The sequence below is a fragment of the Cylas formicarius genome, unplaced genomic scaffold (assembly GCF_029955315.1).
Source record: "Cylas formicarius isolate icCylForm1 unplaced genomic scaffold, icCylForm1.1 PGA_scaffold_2__14_contigs__length_35257938, whole genome shotgun sequence".
NCBI lineage: Eukaryota > Metazoa > Arthropoda > Insecta > Coleoptera > Brentidae > Cylas > Cylas formicarius.
Genome location: NW_026844319.1, coordinates 21,650,965 through 21,678,619, shown reverse-complemented (window position 1 = coordinate 21,678,619; position 27,655 = coordinate 21,650,965).

Genomic DNA, 27,655 nt, shown 5'->3' with positions numbered 1-27,655 from the left:
TTAAAAACTGATGGGGGACAGCTGAAATCCAGTTTAAGAAGAAACAGTACCTCGCCAAAATGTAATTCTGGAGCAATAGAATTAATTCGAAGTGAGAAGTTAGAAAATATTCCCAACAAATGACCTTGAATATCTCAAAAAGTCAGTAAAATTTAAATATAACATAAATTACAAACTTACCTTATTTTTTATCCTAGAATTGATATCTGAACAAAAATATTGGGTGTTCCATTTGAAAAACTTTATTTGGGACACCCTGTATAAGCTGAGGCAAACTGATTGAGTAGTGCATCATCTCCTTAGTCTGTGGTTAAATTTTCGTTGCAATACCTGGATCAGGAGCGTCACAACACAATCTTATATGGGGCAATCAAAATTTGAAAAAACACATAAACTTAATTTCTGCCTAAATTCCAAAGGTTCCAAAAATGTCGAAATATATAAGGTGTTCCATTTAAAATATCAAAGTTGATGTGGGATGGGACACTTTTGGGACACCCTAGATCAAAAAAATTAGAATGTTTTAAATCTTCAGGAGAGTCCAAGAAACTTTTGTAAGAAACTTTATTCATATCTCCTATGGGTTTCCAGTTCGTATAATGGATCGTTTTATTTGGCACACGGTGTACATAGCTGCTGTGTCGAGAGGAATTTCATCTTTTACCAATCGTAGTTGTTGGAAGATTTGAGGACAAATAGAGAATCTAGTATTGATTTGTTTTTTCAGAATTTTTGATATTTGATAGGTGACATTTTGGTGGTAGTGGCAAACAGGGTGTTATGAGTTACTCTGTTTAAGTGGTTGGTGATTTGTAGTTTTTAACTGTCCGTCAGATATCTTGATAACGGAAATTGTTTGAGAGAAGAACTGAGGTGAGATGTGTCAATTCCTGGTTAAGAAATTCGTGCTGAGACAGAGATATTGCCCTCAAAACTAAAATATTAATCACGGATGATTTTTGGGATCCACGGTCATGCAGTAATGCATTTAGGTATCGATTCGTTTGAATGAGTATGTAATATATGATAGACATAGTTGAATTCTTTGACTTCTTTCATTTTGTTATAAGTATGTGAAAACGATAATCGTAACATAATACTTTTGATTAGGACACAAATTAAAGACTTTTCACCAAAAAATTCGCTTCAGTAAATAAAGGTCGCCCCTTTCGGGACGACTATCCCATGATGATGGAAGACTGTCCTGATAAACCCCGAAAATGAATACATAAATTTTCATACGTTCCACAGTTTACCGTGATGCTAGGGAAATACGAAAATCCTGATTTACCAACAAAGGCAAGTAAAGTTTCAATGTTTCCCAGGCGAATATAAATATTTTCATCGTTACGCTCACAAATACTGCCGGAAAATGTGTATTTTCTTAAATAACTTTTGAAAATTGATATGGGTACCGGATGTCCTAGGAACAGCAACAAAATAGGGAAACGGATGGTTCTAAAAATTACATAAAAATATATATGTTTATTAAGTAATTCGATAAAAAAAAACAGCGAGATATTTTTCAGTTTCTCAAATTGTCATGAGGACGTAATTGAAATCCGTTTTTTTTAATTTTCTCATATTAACGATGGCTCATTTTAGAAAGTAAATCAAACAAAACCACAACGACCCAATGAAAACTGCGTATCTTTGTCAAAAACCTATCATTCTGCTTTTAAAGCCTAATTATCGCTAATTTATCAGATAAAACGCAATTCATTATTTAGGATGACACATTTTGTTACGTTCATCACTATTTTTACACTATCTGTGAACGGCACCCAGACTCTGACATTATTATAGTATTATCAATTATTCCTCTAGTAAAAAAGATATTTTTATCAAGGGGGTTCGGAGTATTTTCGTTGATGGTGTCTAGTCAGAATCATTTTCCTTGATTTAAATGTTCATGGTATGAGTTGATCGTCATTAACAGAAAAAGTTATTATTTAGTACCCCGCCCGATTCGTAATAGATGGTAAACATTCGCAGGTTTCAACATAGCAAATTTCCAATTTTTATACCGAAACCTACCCAAGTGCCAAAAGCAAGCATCGTATTTATTTTTTGATGTCGCGTTAAGCTCCTATTTACATTTTACCGAGAACCGCTGGCTTTCTCGAACTCCTGAACACGGACTTTTTTCCTTCGAACATCTTTTATTAACACCGGCTCGATATCGCCTGCTTCCGTGCCTTGGAAATATATTGCGGCAATATCTCCGGGTTAAAGAAACAACGACGTTTCTATATAAAGTCCGTTGATAATTGATTCCATTTTGAATTGTCAGCGATTTTGCACTACTGGAGATAAGAATTTTCAGTTGGTCTCTGCGCTGTGTCATCCTGATAGACTCTATCACGTGTACATAGAGGAAATGAATTATTGATCTGCGGTTTTTAGACCGTCGCCTCGTTCAGAGACGGATTTTGGGGTTATTTTGTTGCGATCTGGTTGCTACATTTTATTAGAAGTGTCACGTATTGGAAGACTAACATGGTGGCTAAGCGGTTTCTAAACTTTTATCATATTGGACAGAAATTCTTATTTTTATTTTTTCCCCTTTCCCCTGAGTGTTATGTTCAGTGTAAATTAATAATAAAGATACTTTAACACTGAATAAGCAATAGTTTGAAATTACAAAAGTATCGTAGTGTCGTCGTTACCAATGACCATTAAAATTTTTATGACATTTCCAGTGGTTTATTTATTGAAACTGAATTTTTGGTGACAGAAATGCTACATTTAAATCAGTTAATTTACGTTAAAATTGTTACTTTAGCGAATGAGAGAGGAAGATATTGTATACAGATTGCATATCCACAGTGAAGGAGGTTTAAGTCCAACCCGACTTGCTAGTATTCTTAGCCTTCAAATATAAAATCAAATGGTAACAATTAGCCAAAATTTATTGTAAACATTATTGGGGAAACATTACTTCTCGCGATGAAGTATTTCAGTTGTGAAAACCAGATAGACCTGGCCAAATATAGAGAAGATCTAGAGGACAGATCGCAGAATATCATTTAGCAAGTAATATTTGCTTCGGTGGCGACTCCATTATACTTGGTGCAGACCTTACTGAGGTAAATTTAAAAACGAATGTGTGCTAATTCATGACAGTGTTCGAGCCCTTGCCACAAGCATATTGGTTCAGTACCTTGAGGAAGTCGGGATTCAGGTATTAGACTGGCTATCCTATAATCCTAATTCTATAGAACATTTTGGAACGAAATCTATGGGCAAGTAATTTACCTTCTAATTCAATAAGAGAATTAAATTGCTGCACAGGAAGAATCAAGTTTAATGAATTCTAACTATATTTTAGAGCTTCGATGTTTTACTTGTTTGGCATGTTTTACTTAGGTAGAAACTTCAAGTGAAAGAGATTTAACAAAAAAAAAACTGTGTTAAGGGAACAAAATTCAAAATAGATGATTAGTAACGCTTCTGATTCCTTTTTATATTTATACCTCTGTCGTCTAAGTTATTCGAGGTTATCGATTTAAAAAAGTGATTTGTTAATCGCCAAAACTTTCGTAAAAAGTGCAAATTCCGAATCGTCTGGAATTTATTTGACGGGCAAGAATTCGCAAGATCGAATTTAGGGAAACTTTTTAAAGGCATTTGGCGTTTCATCTAGCGAAACTTTCCAAATTGACATCACCCACCCTGCCACGTAAAATGGTCGGTCGGGCTGTATAAAAGACGGAAAGGCTCCTCGAAATAGTCTTCTTGACTTTAAAGTTTCCGATAGACCTATTTGTCAACGTCTCGTATCCCAGTCGAAGCACCGGGCGAAATATATTTCAATAAGGGAATAATGATGTTATTTGCCTCAAAAGGCACTATTATATACGAATATATTGAACGACTGTAGCGGAATAGAATACTGATATAAATTTTATAGTTCACGAATTACCTTCACAATTGCCGCGGAATTGGAATTGGAATTTAAGTCTGAAATATTTTTACAATATTCCCCTTTATACGCAATGGAAGATACATTAAAGGATTCTAAATTTCACTGGTCTGATGTAGCCTTTCCTACATTCCCAGATAGCGACAATATATGAGGCTCACAAATGATAGTCGATAATTATCTACCAAAAGGTGCTTCACAAAAAATATCTTGGAGAGCTATTTGTCTTTCAAAATCTATGCCAAGATTAATTAATTATCCAAAACAAAAAACATTTTATTTTTAAGTACATTTTTTTTATTAGTAAAGCCATTAGAACAAGATTTTTTTTATGATTTCTTGTCTACATACGTAGCTTATTTTCTAAACTGGGTTTGTCTATTTTTCTTATCCACTGCCTCACTGCGATCACTACTAAAATTTCGACACTATCAAACCTGACACTTTTTAATGTCTGTTATAAATCGGCACTTCATGACACCGTCGAACTTAAGAAATATTATTAAATTTTCATAGCGGAATTGCTAAGAAAAAGACGAAATCGCATGCTTTTCGGAAAGAAAAGAAGGCAGTACGACACTGGCCAGAGTCCAAACGTTTGCCGGTGAAACATAATAATTTCTATGGCACTATCAATTAGAGGGAAATTAATATTGGAGACTATGTGATATTTAATTTGCGTTTGGAGCCTTGCCAGACTCGTTCGCACACGCTGTAACGAGTCGTGTATTAATTAATATAGCACAATGTAACTGCGAGTTTTCGAACTAATGGGAAGCAATGAAATATATTTTATTGTTTAATTTGAACGAACGAGAGGCTCTGATTTAAAGTCAATAAGATTGATGGTAGTGAAATGGGAGACACCAGTTTTCGGAGAACAAAAATATTGAGTAAAACTTTAACCAAGACTCGAAGACTAGGCCCCTATTGGGAAGGGACACAATTAGCTAACGGTCTTTTGTACATATAAATCATTCGCATACTAAACACTACTAACATAAGTTCAATCGGTACTATTATTGAAAAATAATTATATATATTTTAATATATATATATATATATATATATATATATATATATATATATATATATATATATATATATATATATATATATATATATATATATATATATATATATATATATATATATATATATATATATATATATATATATATATATATATATATATATATATATAAATGTTCGAAGTGTTTTCGGAGCGCGAGCATTGAAGATGCCAAATGAGATTTTGGCGAAACGTCTGCAGGATTCCAGTCGGATGCAGGATTTGCAGGATTCCAGCCGGAGTTCAACGAGCGAACGGATGATATCCCGGAATATAGTGTCATCACATTTTACCATCCGTGAATCAATACGTGAATATATATATATATATATATATATATATATATATATATATATATATATATATATATATATATATATATATATATATATATATATATATATATATATATATAATTAAATTTCTATTGCCTGTTATAAAACCTAGTATCGGCTCTGATGGTCACGTTCTCTCAAGATTTAAAACACACTAACCACAAGTAACAAACCCGTAGGAAAAGAATAGTATATAATATCTTCAGACACTCGTTTATTAGACGCACGCTTTGCTAATAATTAAACATACTCGCTACTAAATTGTCGATTAATAAACTTGTTGCGTAATATTATAATGCGTCTAATAAACGAGTGTCTGAAGATATTGTATACTATTCTTTTCCTACGGGTTTGTTACTTGTGGTTAGTGTGTTTTAAATCTTGAGAGAACGTGACCGTCAGAGCCGGTACCAGGTTTTATAACAGGCAATAGAAATTTAATATAAAAGATAAAATTTCAATATAAAATAATTTAAAAAAATTCTATAATGCCCCAGGATTTTTTTTATATATATTCGCGATTCTTTGATACCTATCGGAACATTCACTATTTTTCGAGCATAATGGTTTTAAGTATTTCAATTTTACAGTCACCACTAGTATGGTCTGTTCATAGATATAAGAAAGTGACCAATTGCTTTTGAATGAAATTATCCAAGGGCGGTCATTAACATACATTGCAACAAGATTATTACCTAAAGTTTCGGAATTTAAATTCAGGTTAAATTGTGGTCCGTAATAGAAAATAATTTTATACCTACCTATGTTTAATATCCTTTGGTTTGGTATACTACTTAGTATAAGTTTATTAGTTATCATTCTTATTTCGTGTGTTGTGCGAATTATGCAAAATATGTGCGAGTCTAGTGTATCTCAGGAGATGCTCCCGCCCAAATGTAGAAAACACTATTCTATTGAGACCAAGGAAGTTATAAACAATATTTATTTGACTCTCATTGAACGTGGTTCCAGCAAGCAAGCATCTTTAGAAGAAACGGCCACAATGATGAAAATTTCAACATCAACTGTATGGAAAATTGTGAATAATCCCATTTCAGCGAGGAAAAAAAGAAGCGATGTTGACATTTTCTCGAGTATAGATGAAAGTGATCAAGATATAATACGGCGTAAAATTTACCAGTTATACGAAGAACAAAGCGTGCCTACATTAGATATCTTAATTAGGAGGCTTAAAAAAGATGAAACCGGTGTTAAATGTGGTAGAACTACCTTATGGAAGTGTATTCAACATATGGGTTTTAGATTTTAAAAAATTGACAAAAAGCAAATTTTAATGGAATCTTTTAGAATTCGGAAATGGCGACTCGAATATCTAGAAAAAAATAGGATTTACAGAGAACAACAAAGGAATAATTGGCCTTGGATGAAACCTGGTTCGACACTTATGATACCCCGGAAAAGGGTTGGGTTGACTCAACTGATAAGTGTAAAACAAGCCATCAAGAAGATTTTGCATGTTGGCTCTAAAGATGGTTGGATTCCAAATGGACTTTCTCTGTCTGCGAAAAATATTAAAGATTCTTCTCTGGATTACCATGAAGACACCACCGCTGATTTATTTGAAAGTTGGTTTAAAAGCAAACAATTTCCAAACATTCCTCCTAATAGCGTAATTGTAATGGACAATGCAAGTTATCATAGTAGACAGTTGACTAAAACCCCTTTCTCATATGACACAAAAGCAACAACCCAAAACTACATGTATAATAACGACATTTATTTTCACGAAGATTATACCAAAAAGTTGAGGTTCTACAAAGCTTGAACCTACAAAAGGAAAACATCTGTGATAATTACTTAAAAAATCTAGGGCCAAGTTTTTGACATCCCTCCATAAAGTTGGTCAAATTCTGTTAAACATATAGAAAAAGCAGAACAATCGTATATCCATATTGCAAATGATATAGAACAAATAACAATTAGAACAGGCGATGATAGCGATAGGGATACTGATATATTATGTGAATAATTTTGAATAATTTAAGTAGGTAATAAAAATAATTTGTAATTTTATTTTATATTTAAACATAAATACATACATAAATAAATAAATATTGTTTAGTATCTTTAATAACAAAACCCCAAATCATTAAATTCTAAGCAAAGTACGGACCTGTTCGGCCATATTTCATTCTTACAGCTTGCTCGGGTCTTTCCTTAATTCGTATCAGTTAGTCACTTTCTTATATCTATGAACAGACTTTACCCATCACGGTAGTACCTTGGCGCAGTACCTCTTTATCAGTAACATGCGGTCTAACATTTTAAGGTACATTTTGTTGTTTGCAAACTACTTGACAATGTATAGGGTGGTAATTACACCAGATCACTCAAGTACTCTACAGACTTAAATCGTGGTGTGACGAAAATATACTGTCGATTATTATACAAAAGGGCTTATTCCTGTTGATAATACTTCTCTAATCGACAGCCAGAGGGTTAACGACCTTCGGCTTTGCGTACCGACTTTATTAACATTCAATGTCTGGAAAGGTTAAATAATTGCGTGGTTAAATCAAAACTTGATTATGCTTCTATAATTTCCCCACATTAACAGTTAATAAGCTGGAAATGTGAAAATTCCTCAAACACCTTTCATTTAAGTCCTTTATTTAGCACCACACAGGGTTTGTAGTAGTAGTTTAAAGCAGGCCAAGGCAACATTTATCAACATATAGCATGCGATCTTGCTACAAAATATTGCCTGTTGTGACTTGTTGCTGCCGATACACACACACACACACACAAGTTGCAAAATATGGGCAATTTCGTTCGACCTCAAGAATTTTGTGTATACATTATTAAACTCGCAGTATAGTTTCACAACAAATACTATTTAGTCGCCATAAACTTTAAAGTTATTCATAATTTCACTCCTACAGGGATATTGTTGTGATGGATTGTAAATGGTGGAAATCAGTTATACTCATTCTTGTAAAAACCTTTATAGGGACTTTCATCCGCGTTCAACTGAGAAAAAATGTTCTTCGGATAATTAATTTTCACTTTTTTTTTCGCTTTTTTACTTGTTGGGCCGAAACAAGATAAACAGCAGCTGCAATTAGTATCCGCCCCATAAAAAAAAGTTTCGCCTACTAAAGTGGCCTTGATGTAAATGGATTCTCGCATGCTACAAAGTCGCACTAAACTGGTTTGTGCGACTGAATAGTTTCCCAAACGATTGTTGCATGTTACCTGTTGCCAATTGGTGCCTTGGTCCGATACCGGCTTAAGGGCTCATAATTTTCATGTAGATAAGTTATTTTAACGCACAAAATAGTGCTCCCTAAAGCACTAATCACCTCCACCAATCTTGTAACTAAATCCTCAATTTCTCAGACCTCGAAATAATTTGGCAAGCTTGAATGGGGTTTATTTAAAACTGCTGTTACCTAATACCTGAAAGATCTTGTTATATCAAAGCCTACCTTCATGTTTATGTTTTTTTATGTATTTTTTTATTGCTATTGTTATTTTTCTGACTAATATTTGCCTATTCTGTTGTACTATATAATATTTTTAAAATTCTTGCAAAACTATTGTGTTCTGTCTCTTGTAATTGTTCAGGAAAATGAGCAATTTATTGACATCTTTTTATTGTTACGTCAAGGCAGCGATCGCTAACCTGCCGATCGCGAGCTACCGGTAGCTCGCGGAGGCAATTCTGATAGCTCTCACAGCGATTTTAATTTTAAAAATGCAATCTGCAAAAATCAGAGAAGCTTCAAAATTCCTCAAAAAATCTAATTGTCATAATATTAAACATAAACAACTCCACGAAAAAATCTAATTGTCATAATATTAAACATAAACAGCGGCAACCTTGCATTGAGCGATCTGCCGCTGCGCGGCAACATTGCGCTTAGTTTAAAACTGAACGCATAATCAACGTCCAGCGGTTGGGTTAGTAGAGAACAACAAAAAATAATATTAAGGAAAGCAGTAATGAGAAGGTAAAGATCACCACTTTCATTCGGAATATGAAGAACAATATTTTTTTACAGAAGTTAAAGGTAAAAATGCGTGTTTGTTATGTAATACTTCGGTTTCCGTTGCTAAAAAAGGAAATATTGAGAGACATCATAAAACTGTACATTCTAGTTTTGAAAAATCATTCCCACTACATTCTGCCGCTAGAAAAAAGAAACTGTAACAATTAAAAAAGCAATTAATTGAACAAAAATCAATAGTTTTACGAACAGTCGACAAAAATAAGGCTGCAACTGAAGCATCGTACCGTGTGTCCCAGATAATTACACAAAAAAAGAAACCTTATGAAGACGGGGAAATGATAAAACAGGCGTTTTTAGAAGCGGCTGATTCGTTATTTGCCAACTTTAGAAATAAAGACGAAACAGTTTCAGCTTTAAAATCTACGCAAATTTCTGCTAACACAGAGATGAGACTTGTAGAAGTAATGAGCAATGATATTTTTTTACAGTTAAGAACTGACTTAGATAACTGTGTTTATTTTTCACTTCAACTGGATGAATCGACAGATGCGGTTGGCATTGCCCAGATGGCCGTGTTCGTCAGTATGGTTTTTAATGATTTTACGATTAAAGAAGATTTTTTGAAGTTTATTCCACTGAAAGGATACACTACTGGCAGTTGTTTTCTCATTTAAAAAATTTTATTTCTTCCAAGAAAATTCCAATATCGAAAATGGTAGGCTTGACCACCGATGGCGCTCCTGCGATGGAAAGTTTTTCTCTGGTACCACTGCATTATCCATCAGCAAGCATTATGTGGACATTTCCTGAAACTAAACAATGTTATGAAACTGGTGGTAAAAATTGTGAACAAGATTAGAACTCAAGCGTTACAAAGAAGTTTATTCGAAACCTTGGCCGATGAAGTTGAGTGTCAATACGAGGACCTATTCCGCCACTCTGAAGTCCGATGGTTAAGTAGATGACGAGTGCTGAGACGTGTTAATGATGTCCTGTGTAGCATAGTTCAATTTTTTAAATAGCGCGATGAACCGACTCCGGAACTAGAAAATTCAGTCCAGCTTAAAGATCAAAGAACTAACGGAAATGATTTCTGAGCATTTATCAAAAAGCTGGAGTTTTGGGCACAAAACCTAATTAACAGCGATGCCAAACATTTTCCTATTCTTTCAGAAAAATATCTCAAAATCCATTAGAAACCTATGACAACAAATATCATGTAGAAATAGTGTCTACCCTGAAGGATAACTTCAAAAATCGTTTTAAGGAAATCAAACGAAATGGCTTTAGTAGCGCAATTAGATGTTTCACCCTTTATGGAAATTGATATCCAACAGTTTACAACTTGTGTTATGCAGAACTTTGGCGAAGACATCGCTGCAACAGAAATGGAAGTCATTGACTTTCAAAATGATTTAGCCTTAAAATCGTTGGTTTCAACTACCAAATGTATCTGGCCTATTGTAAGTAAAGACAAATATTCAGTTCTATGCCGTGTTGTCTTGAAAGTGAAAGCATTATTCACTTCAACCTATTTGTGTGAATCTTCTTTTTCCAGTACGAAGTTTATTAAGGAAAAATATCGCAATCGACTTACAGATGAACATTTGGATAATTGCATTCGAATGGCTGTATCAAATGATGAGTCTGAGTGTCAGCCTTCTCATTGGACGTGCTTTTTTATTTCTCAATGTTTATGTTAACGATAGTGATTTAGTTTTTGTTGTAACTATTTTTAAATCTTACGTGCCATGCTGGCGTGGCTGGATAAAAGTTTGTGTTTATTTTTCAAACACCTTCGTAGATAGGAATGTAGGTGTGAACAAGTACGTACTAGTAATATTAGTTATTTTGTTATTAGTTTATTATTAGTACCTATGTATTATGTATTACCAGTTAAAGTTAAATAGTAAAATAAATACATATAATGATAAATTAACTGATTATTTCATTTACGTTGCGTTACTTGGCTTCCGTGTGGGTAGCTCACTGTTTATTCCAAAATTAACAAAGCAGCTCAACACATTGAAGAGTTTGGCGACCACTGCGTCAAGGTATCGACCACGCTTGTACACATTAAAGTAAATGTATATAACAAGTTAATTTAAACTCAACTTAAACTAAAGTTCTGCTAAACATTTGTTTTTTTTATAAACGACGAAAGGCGCAATACCAAAAAAATCGATATCGACTTTTACGCCAGTTTTCAGCGAGAAGTATCCGGAAACCCTTGACATTTTCGTTTTCGACTGTAAAAGAATCTCTCTCGCAGGTTTTATTAGTTCCAGAAAGATCATTCGAACACATATTTTCGCCTTTTCATTGGCACCAATCCGTTACCCGACTTGTGGCTTTTGGCTCGCGATCGAACGGGTTTGTTTTTTTTTCCTCTCTCCCGTTTTGTTCGTCTGTTATTGAAAACGTCTGAACGAAACCTCCAATAAAGAAACTTTTAAATGCAACCCCTCTATTCTTTCGCCGACAAAAGGAACCGGGAAACACTGCGAAATAAACATTTCGCAATGAGAGTTGCGGGATTTTCAACCGGACCGATATTTATTAACGCTGCATTCGAAATTAAAAAGGACTGTTGCAAAAACAAACCAGTTTGCCTCTCTCGGTGTTTTTAATTCGTCACAAGATCTGATACGTACGTTCCGGAATAGTGATAAATTGAAAACTAGCAACGCCAACCTTCTTGTATGCGCGTGGTTGATAACACAGGTCTACAGTGATTTTAATGTTTGAAAGCCGGAGGACCCTTTTTCCAAAAAACGCCACATTTTTGCTCTATCGCTTCATTTTTTATAGCGCTCTATACCTTTTAAAATGTTATTTTGTTAATACATATGACATGGATATGTTTCATGTTAGGCTTGATTTTCAAATGAATTGATTTTTATGAAATTAAATATGATTTGGCAACATTGGGTAATATTAGATTTCTCTGCAAAGCAACAGAGTTGGGGCAGACGCGTCAATACAGCGTTGTAACCTGGTTATGCGCAGTTTGGTTGTATTGGTCGTCGTGTTAGTCTTCGCAGCTGTGGTCTTCACTGTTCCGTATTTCTAGTGTTCTAGAACAATCCAAAAAACTTTTGTCGTGGTAATGTCGTAGTAAAGCAAAGGCAAACTATAACTTCTTTTGTGAAAAATGTACGCCAGGCTTATTTTAGTGTAAAATTTGGGCGACCAAGACAAGTCCTAGGGTCCTTATAGTGTTTGTTCCGTTTGTGTTGAAGCATTAAGAAAGTGTCCAAAAAGGTAAAAAGAAATATTTAAGCTTGGTGTTCCTATGGTATTGCGGGAGCCTAGGAATCACAGTGATGATTGGTAGTTATGTTCGGGTAATGTTAAAGAAGTCAACAGAAAAAGTAAGAAACAAACAACCACCGCCCCAAAAGAACTAGAAAACGTCATATCGTCAGAATGAGAGGCATCTAATTCCGACCCAGATGACTCAGATTTCACACCAGATTTCAGAGTTTGTTTCACCAGAGCGGATTCAATGATTTAATTAGAGATTTGCGCCTTCCAAAGGATGCATCCGAATTGTTAGCGTCCAGACTTGGTGACAAGCACTTACTGACACCTGGCGTCACATCAAACTTTTACCGGGTTCGCGAAAAAGAATTATATCAATATTTTACTCAGGAAGGACCGTTAGTGTATTGCAACAATTTTCCTGACTTAGTTTCAAAATTAGGAAATGTGCAGTATATAAAAGAAGAATGGAGTCTGTTTGTTGACTCAAGTAAGCGTAGTTTAAAAGGCGTTTTTTGCAAAATAGTAACGAACTGGCCTCGGTTCCTGTTGTCCTCTCGGTAAATTTAAAAGAAACATATGAAAATTTAGGACTTCTTTTCAAGAAAATAAACTACCAAGACCATCAGTGGTTTGTGGTGACCTTAAAGTACTGTACATGCTCCTAGGACAAAAAGCGGATTATACAAAATCTACATCCTTTATTTGTGAGTGAGATAATCGGCCAAGAGATAGACATTGGACTCAAATAGAATGGCCCTCTAGAGCAAGCCTTACACCTGGTAACTAAAATGTGTTAAGAGATAGCTTACTTGACAAAAAAGTTTTACTGCCTCCTCCTGTCCTTTACAAAAATGGACAGTGTTTCAAATATTTGTGCCAGAAATTTCCCGCTATATCTGATGCCGCCAAGATATGGTATCAGATGAGGACATTATGCAAAAACATGTATTTTCAAAATACAATGATTTTACTCAAGTCTGAATAAAGTTTTTTTCGCTTTTTTTCAACTATATTCCACTTTTTTATTGAATAAAAAATCTTACGTGATACAAATAGAATGCATAGAACTTTTGTAACCAGCTTATCAAAATTATATAAAATCAGTTTTCAAAATAAAAACATCTGTCAAAAAGTTTAATTTTGTAGACTTATGTTATCGAAGGACCATTGGACTGTTTCCAAATAAACACCTCTTACACTCGTTGTTGGTTATAACAAATTTAATTGACAATTCTTAAAACCTTGTTAATAAACTTAAAATGAATTGCTCAGACGAAAGAAATGAGTTTTGCATTCCAAAACACAACATCCTCGTTAACTCTCTACTTGTTAAGCTGATATTCGCGGTTAGGTTCGCCAATTCTATTGATAGCCGTCGAACGGCGCTAATCTTATGACATTTAAAAATAAATCCTTCCCGCACCTTACCATTTCGTAAGCATCGATATTGACGTCTCATCGCTTTTCCATGTTACCCGAGGATTTGCACATACTAAAGATTGTGCCACAACTTTAAGCTGCCCCGCTTACCACGCAACTGTACCTTGTTGTCCAAAATGAAGTCACATCTCGAAGGAACATGGCTACATACGAGAACGGATTCACTTCGGAGCTTTGATGCGTCCAATTGTTGAAATGGTGGAGTAGAGTTAGCGAAACATTTTGCTCGCAACTGTCTTTCCAGCTTGTAGCTTCGACCAACACTGCTTGGGGCTGAGTATGGGTATGGTATGTATCGGAAAGTAAAGTAACAAATTTAATATTTTCCTGAAAAACTGAGCTGTTTCGAACTATTTCCACAAATTAACCAAAACCATTTTTTGAAAGATTGGTAGGAAGCAAATAAACGGCAATATACAGTCGGTCAAAAAAGTCTCCATACATATAGCATTTTTCAGTTTTTAGTTTCTTCTTTCACTTACATTTAATGAGAAATATATTTGAAGTAAATATCGGCAATCTCGTTAAGAGTAATAAAAATGAAATAAAAATCATTTGAAACACTTTATTTAAACGATAAAAATAAGGCAGTTCTTGAAGCTAGAAACTAAGAAGAACTTGAAGTCTTCTTTATTCGTAACTTGATGTTGTTTCACTCGTCGCTTTAATTCTTCCCACAGGTTAACATCCGGAGATAGTGGTGATGTATGAAGTTGTTGGCGGACATCATGCATCATCCAGTGACGTATAAGCCTAGCCGTGTTAAGCAAGGTTAAGTTTTTCAACAATTTGGTTTAACATTAAAACATTAACTCCACCTTAGGACAGTTATTTTCGATTTTCAGAGCTGTATTTTTTTTCCTCCAAACTTTATCCCGACTATGTGACCAAAAAAAGATTAATTTTTGTTTCGTCACTAAAGATAACGTTTTCTCAAAACTGGTTTTGTTAATGTGTTCTCGGGCAAATTCCAAATGTTTTTTTTTTCGATTTTTTTTTCCGAAATAAATGGTTTCCTTCTGGCAACGCGGCCGTTATAACCGTTATGAGGGCTGACATTTTTTGAGAAGTCGAAGGGCAATTGGAATTTCGTAATTTTTAGCGCTCATTTTGCTTTTACTTCAAGACCATTGACTTAAAATTGGCGTCAAAAATACATATAAATAAATTCATTTGTTTAAGTGAGATTTGGTACAAGCCGACTTGATAAAATATTGATAATTAACGGTTCTACCTGTAATTCTGATAAGTGATTTATTAAAGTATATGAGTAAATAAAGTAAATGATTTTTATTTTATTTTTATTATTCTTAATGAGATTTCCTATATTTACTTGAAATATATTTCTCATTAAATATAAGTTGAAGAAGAAACTAAAAAAAAACTGAAAAACTACTATGTATATAGAGACTTTTTTGACCGACTTATATCAGAATTTTGTCGGACGCACTATTCTAGAACATTCTTTGACTTCTAAAAACCGAGTCATTTGCTTTAATTTCGACAAAAAGAAGTTCTTAGATATTAACTAGAAATTTATTTGTATAAAACCGTCGTGACCGGAAATATCTAGCACAAATTTACCACCAAATTAAAAATACTCCAATTACGTCGAGACGGTGTACCACTCGTAGTGGAAACCTTGGAGAATAATCCCTCTGGACCAGGCCCAAGCCCTTTAATGCCGCATACGACGATACACTGAGGTGTCCCTCGCTTTGGGGCTTTCGAAGACGATCTGGGGAATTAATTGACCTTTCTCTACCAAAATTCGACGAACGATTAAGTCCTTCGCTCCCGGCGTCACTTGGAAGTTTCCGAGTGATGTTTACAAGTGAGTTTGGTAAGAGGGTGAAGTCGATCGATCGGAAGCTGACGAACTAAGACATAGTTTTATTAATACAACCCGTAACTCCATCGTAAACCGCATAACATCAAATTGTATGATAAAAACCTTGCGTAATTTGAAAATTCAAATATGATTTCCAATTTGACTTACTAACCTCTCTCAAACTTTCAAAGAGTAGAGGATCAGCCAATAAAAGAAAACAATTCGTAAGACTGGCGAAATCGCATACTGTAAATGTCAAGAAAATATTTAGTTTTGGAGATTATGGTTACGTCCTTTTGCGCAAGTTGATTTTTTTGTTCTTCTAGTCCATTATTGTGTGTGTTTAAATCATGTTTAACGAGTGCTGCGATGAATTCAATGCATTATCGTGATGCTAAATCCATGAATTGTTTTCCCACAATTCCGGACGTTTTCTTCGTATTCCTTGGAACAGCTACTTATAAACATTTCTTTTTTGCTCGACATTTCAAGTGTTTCGCAACACTTTATTCCATTTTTTACACAAAATCGCCGAGCACACAAAACACGTTTAACGCTTCTGTCTCAAAAAAGTAAACGTGCACACTGGCTGTACTTGTACCAACACAACAAAAAAAAATTAAGATCCTTGCTTTTTAAACACACCTCGTATCAATTAATAGCATTTTACAACAGGCAAAACTAACTAGACAGCTGAATAATGGCGCATTCTAGCTTTCAATAGCTACTCTACAATGTGTCCCAGATTCGCTTCTCTATCCACCTATTATATCGACAGTCAGTTTTAGAGAAAACTTAGTGGCTTTGACTGTCTCCAGAATTACTATCGGTCACTGAATCCAAAGCAGTCAAATTGACAGCTGTCAAAATGTAACATTATTCAGACACTTCTTTAAAACAAGAAAGATAGCGTGTATCGTCTTTTGTAATCTCGCAAACCTCCTTAATTTTCATTTTTCCTATGGTCGCCATATTGAATTCTTAGATTTTGGGAAAGAATATAACATTTCCAGTTCAGTGATGTCTCACAAGTGCACAATAGTATATAATGCAACAAATGTGGTAAACGGCATTTGATTCACGAGTTTATTTGACACGAGCGGAGCGAGTGTTTAATAAACAAGTGACGACCGTTAACTTTTGGGTACATTTAAACAAAACAACACGAATACATTCATTGACATGACGTCAGAATTGACAAACGTCAAAATTCAAAGCGAAATATGTCCGAAAACATCCGATTGCTCCCAAACCCGTGCGGTAAAATCCCGGAAATGTCCGAAGTAGCTCGGATTCATGGGAAACGAAACTGACGTGGTAAAGTGACGCTTCCCGCACGCTAAGCCGGTGGGTAATTAGGTATTTTACAGACGGGAGTAGAAAAAGTCGTTTATTAAACAATCGCTCCGCTGCGTTCCGCTCGTGCCAGATAAACTCGTGACTCAAATGCCGTTTACCACGTTTGTTACATGATATACTATTACAAAATCGTTAGAATTAAAATATAAAATTGAACATAGCAGCACTACCATTATTTGAGTGGAAACATCTTGATTGCGGTCTCTCTAGAATTTACGTCTCTCTCTTTCTTATAATATATAATATTTCTTTTACGTTTTTGATAAAAAATGCCTGAAACCTCAGAATTGGCATTAATTGCAAGCTGTTTGTATCGAACACGCGATTCAACTGCGCGGAGAAAACTGACCATTCGAGTGGCAACGTCCGGTCGCGGGCACAATGCATTTATTTCAATTGGAATTTTAAGGAAATAAGGCGCGATTGTGCAGACCTCTCGACTTTTGCAACGTAAGCGAGACCAAACAATAATAATTCCGAGCAATTAATGAAGCGAGTCGGCAAAACGGCCAAGTTTCGCGAAACCCATCTCCCGCGAAAATCATTATTTAGCTCGCAGTAGTCCGCAAATTCCGAAACTTTCCGAAATTTATCCTACCCAGAAGCTAAAATTCATTGCAATTATTCCGCGGGGGTAAAAACTTTATTTAGACAAAACCCATTAATCCCGGGCGCGCAGTGTCGGGCGCTTCTTAATGTTTTAACGGAAACTAAACAGTGAACGTCGCCATTTAATCTACCACTTCCGCCGTTGTCCGTTTTATAAACGTCGTTAAAATATGTAAATCCACGGCACCCAATCAGATTTGTAAATTGTAGCGTCACTTGTCGGAATCTTTCGTCCATAATGCGTTGGATATTAGGCAAATCCCGCGCCCAGACTTGCCCGGGAATTTTCTAAAAGCTGCTTATCGCGCCCGCACCTCCGACATTTTTCTGGTTGGTCTCCGGATTTTTGGTAGTTATTGGGTGTTGATTTTTCTAATCGAATTGGGAGAGTAAGTATTTATTCAGTTATTTAGGTCTTACTTTATTCGATTCTTGGAAAGTGAAACCGACATAACCTGAATCTGAAGCTCAATTGAAATCAGTCACTTCTGCGAGCTAGAATAGAATACTAACAAAGTGGCCCAGTCTACTTATGATCTTTATAGTCCTTTTTCAACGATATCAGTTTGAGGAGTTTGGAATTTACTTGGAGTGATTGGTAGCCATGAAATTGGTACGAATTAAAACTGCACCAAATGATAATCAATTTCTCATAAAATTTTGGCTTCTTACTTGCTTGTTTCAAAAGCAAGTTTTCCTCTCTTCTACAGTTGTGAATTATCATTATTATCAAGGATCATTTTTAATTTCCTCGACAACGTACCGTGATAAAAAATAAGCAAAATTACACACCAGATAATACATGCCACACAAACGTGTAACAATACAACGGATATAGAAATTCTACATCCACCATGTAATTACACATTTTTCATATGAAATTTTATAGTGTAAATTTCCCCTAAAAGTGGATTATTATATATTATTATTATATATTAAAATATGTAATTATAAAATGTAAACTTAGTTTTATAATAATATAATTACACCATTAGTTCTATATTTACAACATTTCAGTAAGTAGTTTTACATATTTGGAATACTTTTTGTCTTTTATTATGATATAGGTATATGTATTTTTCCAAATATTATTAGAAGAAAGATTTTACAGGGAAATAAATCAAGTATAATGTAACTTATGCTGCTGCAATATTGTTCGATAATTAACACAATAAAACTATTGCCAGGTAATGGGTTTGCGAGTCAGTGTGATATTTAGTTTTTTGCAAAGTATATCTAAAAGCTAAAATTAGATTTGAAACAAATTGTTAAAATTGTCAAGCTATATGCTAGTAAAAGAGTTTTTTTTTATAAAAAAGATGTGATTAATCGTCGATGTGTCAAATTTACATAAAATGCATTGGTGAATTTTTTGTTAGAGTAATAATTCTGTGAGTGGACCCTAACCATGGAAAAGAAACGATATCAAGAAATGTTTGAAATCAACGTGATCCGATATCGAATGTCAAAAAGTGCCAGATATGTGTGAAGTTGACGGCGGATAAAATTTTTCGATAAACGATAAGCATTTTTATGATAATTGAGCAACATTTGAATCCCAATAAGACCTGGAAAGAGCCGGAATTGGTATTAGGCGTGACGGATAGGTTTTCTCGATTAAGACAATCCCTCGTAAATATACACGAAATACTAACACTCACAGTTGCTTGTAAATGGCGTTCGACATGTTAAAAATACTTTTCGTAAAGCGTGCAACCCGTACTAAGTTGAACCTCTTTCCACGCCAAGCCAACTCGTTCCCTTTGCCCGTTTCCTTCCATTACAATCTTACTTACGCTACTATCTTGGCAAAAATAAAATTATAACGTAAATCCTAGAAAGAGATAAATCTAAAGCATAATTACCTATTAAGAGTCAAAATTAAAAGACGCAAGGAGTCTAGTCTCCGATAAAGAAAAAACAGTGAAAAGGAAACATTCTAGGGGGAGCTTTTTAAATGCGCCAAAGTGACGCTCATTTCGAGTTTTAATTATTTAAATTGCTAATTTGACTACCTCCGATGCTTTTGTTCCGCTACTAAACTGGCCCCATTCCGGACGAGAGGGTTGGTTATCTCTTTTGTAAGCGGGAGCATTATCTCCGTTAATAAATGATAATTTAATATACTTACAGTCACTAAGATTTTTATTAAGATAATATTGTCGAGGTGTATGCGAGCAGGCAGCTCGAACTGGGGGCTCGGAAAATTATTTTTCAGGCGAAAACCTCGTTAAAAATTTAATAATCGACTACACCGACATTTCCCTCCCGAATACGCAGAGCTTACGCACGACAAGGCGAAACTAAACGTGTATTTGTCTCGCAGACGTCGCCCTTATCCGAGACGCCAACCACCTATCAAGAAAGAGAGGGTCGTTTATCATTTCTTGGCACACTTTTTGCTGGTACGCGAAATTTGTTTTAGGTTAGGTTTCCCCTTATACGCGGCGGGGCCACATGTGACGTGGTATTTTATTAATCTGTCGATTTGCGAATGCTAGTCGCCATTATGGACTTTTGATTCGTCTAAAATTATGATTTGTAATGAGCCCGAGATTCAGATTCACTCTTTAAATTACACTACGCACTCGATTATAATATTAAGGTTTTTGGTTTGAACTGGCTAAGGGCTGTGGGCCAATGGGGCTAAACTACAAATTTCAATAATACTTGACGGATCCGACGCGAAAGTCTACATAATTAGATAATTGAAAGCACCCGCACTATACTCTCGAGTTTTTAATAACGAAACCGACGAACGAATCGCACAGCGTTTTTGTTAAACTTTAAATTGGATTCCGGGTACGATGGGAAAACTTCTTCGCTGCAGCGTTCAATGTCCGACTGCTCGTTTTAAATAGTGCCTAGTTATCAGAAGCCACCAAATTAACAAATCGCGAAAAAATGTGATTGGAAAATGTTTATAATTTAAACCAACATAGAAATATTTTCGGTGCTTACTTTCGAAAATCGATGAAAACGAATTTTTCGAAAGTATCTGCTCTCGTATAAAAATTTTATATCTCGGTAACGGTAGGTCCTATGGGATCGCCGTTGGTACAGAAATGATCACCGTTGAAAAAAAAAATTTGTTTTGTCTGTTTGTCCGTTCTCCGTTCTCGTCTTTTGTTTCTTTCCTGAATAACTTTCGAACCGTTGGAGCTACAAAATTGTGAATTTGCGTCATTTTAACCCCCCAGGAGGCATATAAGCTTATAGGAAATCTCCCTCATCCGACGCCGGTCTCCATCTTTTTTTCGCGATTTTCGACTATTTTTTGGACCTCGCTATGAAACACGATAAGTGTTCGAAATTTAAAACAATCGATTTGCCCCGTGACGGAAACTATTGTAATGGGGGGCTGGGGGGTCGGGAAGTATTCTAAAAAAATAAAAAATCGCGCGTGCAAGGGTGTACAAAAAACATCATTTTTCAAAAACTGTTTACTAGACCAAAAAAATTCTTGAACCAGAAAAAGCATTATTGAAAATTGCTTATAACTGAAAGACTATGATTCAGATCTCACTTCCTTTTATATAGCGATATAGTCCGCATAAACAGTAAAAACTTTTGTATTTAAGGTTTTCACCTATTGTACAGGGTGTTCCCGATATTCCGTGCTAAATGCGAAAAGTGCCCTAAATTTGCAGATATCAACTTCAAATTTGGCAGAGAAGAAAAAAGTCCGTGTCCACATTTAAACGGTAGAAAGCATTTTTTTTTAAATGTTAGATTTTTTTTTGATAATTTTAACTTCCAGAAAAATATGTTTTCCTCCATAATCGTTCATCCGATTGGCAAAATTCTTTAACCGGCAGATGCAGAAGATCCAGTGCAATAACATTTATTTCGGATATTTTTTCGATTATATACAGGGTTTTCAAATTATAGGCAAAAATCTAAAAGACCTAGGAAATTGTTCTTTTACAGAGTAAATTATTCGCCGTAAATCAAAAATCGTAAAAAATATGACTAATTGATTCAAACGGTGTCATAGGCCGCATCGAGCGCTGCAATTTTTGTATTTGCGGTTTTCATCTATCACATACCCTGCTCGGGATGTTTGAAAAAATCCATATTGAAATCGCTATTTCGGGGGCTATCAAGACGCGATGACGTCATTGATTATTATTATTATTATTATTATTTTCTCGAAAACCACTTACTATTTTCAAAAAATTATTGAACCAAGAAGCGTGGAAAATCCAAGGTTATAACCTCTACTTCGAACAATAATTGTATCATATACAGGGTGTGTCGTTTATGGGCAAAAAATCCAAAATATCCTAAAAAATTACGTTTTTGTGGGTAAATTATTGCCGATAAATGAAAAACCGTTAAAGATGGGATAATTTTATTTGAACAGTAACGTAAACCGTGTCGTGACAGTTTCAGGTTTCGTCAATTACACAGGGCGCGATATATTCGAAAAAATATGATTCGACAACGCTATTATTTGTGCACATTTTGATATTTACTGATGTATGCTGTATGTGAAGGAAGGATGTATGTGAAGTACATTTTATAGAGGGTGCATGCGCAATTAAATTACATCGATTATGCGAAAGTTCGATAGTGGTGTTTCGAATATATTTCGATTTCATGATTAAATATTTTTGTTACAGAGAAAAATCTATTTTTTAGGTCATTGATAACACGTGCCAGCTAATAATTGGATTGTAGATTGCCACCAGTTGACGCAGAATCCCATTTGGTATACTACTTGGGTATACTTGATCATTTTCTAACAATATCAGCGATAAAAGCTTCGAATCTGCATTGTATTACTCAACAAGGTAACGAAGGTTAATTTTTCTTACAGTAATAGTCTAATGACTTGACTGAGATCTAATCGGAGAAGAAAATTCCGGTCTGCACCTTCATATCGAGCTTTGAACAACTGGACCAGTTCTTCTTTTGCTACTAGACGACCGAACAATGTCGTTTTTAAAGAAAATAAATGAATCACTATGAAATTCATAGATTAGACAATAGGTCCGTTTAGACCAAATATGTTGAGACGAATTTGAATTGGAGAAATTGATTGCCATGAAAAAAACCTGAGTTCATCACTGTGGTCTTGATACTCATTTTTTTGAGATGTGGTCTTACCATATCAGACGCATCATCTCAGTGTTTGATAAGTCGACTGTTTCGTTGTTTTAGCTTTGAAAGTGAAACAAAATGCATTGATTAGTAGAAGCAAAAGTCACTTAAGTAAAACTAAGAAAAAAACGTCTGAATCATTGGAACAGTGCATTAAAAAAATATATAACTAGGAAAGTGAATGGACTTATTTCTGCAATAATATACGTACAGGGTGGCCCGTTTAAGAGTGGCCTATACCTGAACTCGACACCTATGAGGGATACAAAAAAAATAAATAAAAAAGTTGTTTCTGTTTTTTTTTACTTTCCGAATCGTCAATATTTTATATACAGGGCGGTAAAACAAAGTTATATTTTTTTAAATAGAACACCCTGCATTTTATTGCTTTCTTGCTTTTAATGCTTTTCTTTAGGCAATAATTAAGTTTAAAATATTTTCTTAAAATATGCCATGTTGCCGCGTTTCGCAAAATGAAACTTTTCTCAATTTTCTTAAATGTATGTTATTGGATTTTCAAATAGCCACTTTAATAGCAATTTCAAATATATAACATAGTACGGATCTCTGACTTACCGTTTTAACTTAAATGGCAGATAAAATTAAAAACTGGGTAGAAGATTTAAATTATTAAGATATGAAACTGGGATTTAGCTCCTTATCAACTTGTTCACAATCGTTTTTGAGCATTGTTAAGAAGTCATATTAAAAACAGAATATTAAGCTTTGCACAATGTTGCCAAATTTCGCAAATTACTTGTATCTACGTTTACATCTACTACTATCTACGAAAATCCAATAATATACAGGGTGTCTCATTTAAGACAATTGAGAAATGTATCATTTTGCGAAACATGGCAACTCCGCGTATTTTAAGAAAATATTTTAAATTGCCTAAAGAAAAGAATTATGTTCGTAAAAATAATAGATTTAAAAAAGTTTTAGGTTCGCTATAGGTTCGAAACGGTGCATCACAGACCCACTATCCAAAAATGCAATCAAATGTAAGGTATTCTGTATAAAAAAAGTAACTTTTTTTAACCACTCTGTATATAAAAAAGGGACTATTAGCAAAATAAAAAAAATAAAGGTCATAGAACATAGAAACAACTTTTGTATTTATTTTTTTTTAACCCCTGTAGGTTTCGAGCCACAAAGTACGTACTTTGTATTATATAATAAAGTACCCAAACAACGTATAAAAATTACATATTTGCTTTTTTTTATTTCATTTAATTGGTTCATTCTTAATTCAAAGAATCATTTCCTTTACACAACTACTCTGATTCCCTACTTTATCTTACTCCTGTAATACCCCCGCCTTATTTTAATTTTTGTCTCACTACAAAATTTTGGTATTTTATTCTAAATTCTAAAATTAATAAACAGCAGAAGCGTAACAGCGGGCCCTTCTGCTATCTACAAATCTTTGTTCGGCTGTATCGTCACAGCGGGCGCGTCCGCTTTTTAAAAATATGACACCAGGGGCAAACGAGACCCATAACGTGCATAAAATAATCACATGATTTAATTTTAGAGATGTAATATAACAAACACTCGAGTAAAGCGCATGACTTGAAATTAAAAAGTGCCGGTCCACAGGTGTTCATAAAATGCATTTTTAACATGTATTTTTTGGCATTTCTTATCAGCAAAGTAATAAAAATTGTATCTAGGAATATTTATAGGTATAAATAATGCCCACTTACCTTTGAAAAGAATTATGTACTCAGTACGTTTTGTTAACATAAACACACCAATACCATAATTTTGTTTTCTATGAATAAGTTCCTGCCTCCCTCTGCCGCTATTTGAAAACAATATTGTTCAGTGTTGTGCCAATCCAGAGTGTATTTTAATTTTCTTCAAAAAGCGACAAATATAAATTAGTATTTTCAATATTTTGATTCAGAGAAAAAAATAGCCATATTTATTTATATAGTTCATATGTGTCGAAAAGAGCAAATGCCCTGGTTCTCCTCCCCAGATATAGCGGGCCCAGTAAACGCTTTATCATCCTTATACCAAGTGTGCCAATATCTTGAGGCTGTGTTGCTAAATAAAAAAAGTGACTTTTGGGATATTTTATTCCTTTTGGCTACCTTACAGAAATTTTATCAACAATTTGTATGCGGTCTCTTTCGAAAGCATTGTCTATGTGCCTGGTAAACTTTCACCATTTGCATTTTCCCACGTCAACGCCGAATAAAATCCCGACGAAATTCAAATAGAAAATCCGTAACGATCTAGTAATGGCCGACGTTTTTATACATTCAACATGTATAATGAATGTTCCGCAAACACAACAACACGGGAAATAGTGGAAATCCGAAATTACTTTTTGAGATTTCGTCTGGCGGGCGGCGGTCGGAGGCGGCGAAACTTTAATCACCGCCGCCGCCGGCGGCCGCGTCCGGATTTGCATTAAACAGTAAGCATAACACGGGGACCCGTCTTCCCTTTTCGGCGCTAAAATATACCTCCATTTTAAACTCGATCACGTTCCAATTGAATACGGAACGGGGACATTTCCATAATAAATTTGCAGCGATGCGGGGGCCCCCACTGTCGGAACAAGATGCAGAATTGCCGCCCCTCCCCGCCGCCCGCCTGATCCAAAACCCAAGGGGTTAAGGCGCGATAGATTTTGGACCACCACCGCTGAGGACACCCGCTCCGGTAGATCTCTATTAACCGAGGATTTTGATCTGGAAAGTTCGCCTCGTTCCGCATTAAGGGAATCAATTTATGCAGGATAGTAAGGCGGGGGGAAGGCCACGGTTTTAGCATTGCCTTTGTGAGGTGAGTGTCGGTCCGGACAAACGTCGCACGTGTATGTTATAGCCGCTAGTTGATCGATATAGCTGCTGCAATCGAATAATCTTCGGGGGAATATCGTACAATGGCGAATTAAATTGAAGACTTTGCACGCGAAAAGGCTGTCTTTTAAAACCAAGTAATCTAAGTGATTTTGATTCATTCATTTTAATGTTGTCAATTCAGTATTATTTAATAATATTAAAAATGTTTATTTGAATACAAATGAAAAAAAAACATATAGCAGAAATATTTTAACATTGTTTAAAAAAAAAATGTAAACGGCAGTTCCAATTATTTAGTCAAATTAGGAGCAGATGAAATAAGCCCTCGAAATTAAGACCTCAGCGTATCACCATCAGTCCCAAATATAAGTTTATTAAAAAGATAAAGGGGATCGATAGCCAATAAAATGTTATGGAAAAAACGAGTGAATGTAATTTTCGTCTTTTTTCCTCCTTCAATTTGTAGGTCGCTCTTTCATATTTACAAATGCAGTAGATAAACCATAAATATCATCACCGCAGTTAAAATTACTTAAAACCAAGAAATATAAAAGCAATTTTTAGAAGAAGAGATAGAAGGTGTGGATGAGGAAACAACTTCTCTTAATTCATGTTAGATTTTTGGATAAGTAGATCTGGGCAAGATTGTTTTTGATATCTTCGAATCAGTTTTTATTCTTCTGTTGTGTTAACTTTGAGTCATATATTTAAACATTTTTTTATATATTTCTTCGTATGTAGTTGGAAATTGCCAAACAACCTTGTGTATTAGATATCCGCCGTCTATAACAAAACATGTGTCATCGGGTGGGTGTTTGTCGGCGCAAACTTGTTGTCAAATATTTTGTATAAAGTCTATTTCTCAAACAGCATTTTTCAAAAAGAGCCAAAGACTATGGTGAAAGTTCATACGAAAAACATTTGATAAGTTCGTCTTTTGATTTATTTGTGCTTTAGTGCATGCTTTATATTTAATATTATTTGTTAAATTCGTATTTTTTGCTTATTCCCCCTCCTTTTTGTATTTTTCATCTATTTCAACCCTTTATAGGCCGGCAATGGCTTATCTGAATAGCAGCTTCTGATATATCATTTTGTAGAGAATTTTATAATTTTAAATTTATATAAAAGTAATGGAGATATTCTTCAAACAGTTAAAAAATGTATGGGGTGGTTTTTGAAAACTTGACCACCTTATATTATGTCAATTGAATTGAGAAACGCTTAAAACTCTGTGACTCTGGTAGGGAAAGATACCCATTGAATGGTTTTACTTATCTTAAGGTAAAAAAGGAGAATATTTATATGTTAAGTGCAGGATCTTCTGCAAAACCTAGCAATTTTGCTGAAATTGTAAAAATAGAAGAAAAGCTTAGGCTCGATAATAATTAAATTTAATAATGTAGGCCAGCGAAGAGTTTACTAGCTTTTTATGGGGCTAAAAAATTTAATTTTATGAATTTAAATTTGCCATTACAACTGCCAAACAAGGGCCATATAAAAACTGAACTTTACCCCCAACATCTGACTCTGCAGCCTACCATTTTAAGAGGATTTATTTTCAAATCCAAAGCTGGTAATGGCACCATGTCACCAACCAAATGGAGATGGAAACAACAAAACAAAAGCAATAGAGAGTTTTAGGTAATGAATGTATTAATATATCAGCCTGCTGCTTTCCGATTTTACTTTTTTGGACCTGCATATATCTTTTTATTTTTATGCTAATCTGACAAGTTGGCAAAACTGTATTTATTTTCCTTCGATAATAGTTCAGCTGCTATTTCTAGTTCAATTTTAATGATTTAAGGTTATTATACTTATGTATTTTATATTGATTTGCATTGTATAGTTAAATGTATTTGTCATTTGTTAAATTCATTTATTCGCTGAATCTTCTAATTTTTTAACCCCT